Here is an 837-nt window from a genome sequence, read left to right on the forward strand (position 1 = left end):
CAGAGACACCCCCTCAAAAACCACCCAGGGCTCCCCTCTGCCTGTACCTGGGTCTGTGACTTGTGTATGCGTGTGTGTGTGTGTGTGTGTGTGTGTGTGCTGTCGTGCATGTGGCCCTTGGGTGGGTGGGTGACCCCAGGGCCAGTTTTTGAAGCTGGTGAGCCCCGACTCCATTAGATGGACCAATAGAGAATTATGGAAGAAATCCCAGGAGGAGCCCTCAAGCAGATGATCTTAATCTGAGATCCACAGAGAGATCTCAGGAAGTCTGTGAACCTGGAACTATGAATATTTTGAAAACTATTCAGCAGAATTGGTTTTTATTGCAATCCTGTGTATTCTATGCATTTAAAAACATTGTTCTGAGAAGAGATCCACGCGCGTCACCAGATAGCCAGAGAAGTCCAGGATACAAAAAAGGTTATCTTTTTTGGTCTAGAGGATTCCTCAGGTCAGGGGCTTTGCCACCATTGCACAACACTGTGCCCCCCTCTATGCAGCTGAGTGCAGGACAGGGAGGATGTCGGCCAGCTGCTGCCATCCAGTGGGCTTTATTGAGATTTCAGGAGGGTGGGTGGAGCTACCCCTGCCCTTGGGGACTTAGCTGGCTTTCCAAGATCTCCTGAACCCAGGTCAGAAACACAGTGACACAGATACATACCACAGGCTTAGAACGGACACAGGCGTCGCTGCCTCGGCAGACTATACCTGTCAAGGTCCAAGCGCCCACCTTTTGGCAGACCAGGGGCCCACCGGAGTCACCCTGGGGACAGAGAGAGGTGAGAATCAATCAATATATTTTTATTAAGTGCCTGCTGTGTGATGCGCACTGGGGTC

The 837-nt window shown here is 51.3% G+C and overlaps 1 pseudogene; it reads right to left on the reverse strand.

Moving 5' to 3' along the window:
* Positions 1-492: 492 nt before the first annotated feature.
* Positions 493-837, reverse strand: part of LOC114028922 — a 4592-nt pseudogene continuing 4247 nt past the window's right edge.

Source organism: Vombatus ursinus, unplaced genomic scaffold (genome assembly GCF_900497805.2).
Source record: "Vombatus ursinus unplaced genomic scaffold, bare-nosed wombat genome assembly UNPS02014900.1, whole genome shotgun sequence".
Classification (NCBI taxonomy): domain Eukaryota; kingdom Metazoa; phylum Chordata; class Mammalia; order Diprotodontia; family Vombatidae; genus Vombatus; species Vombatus ursinus.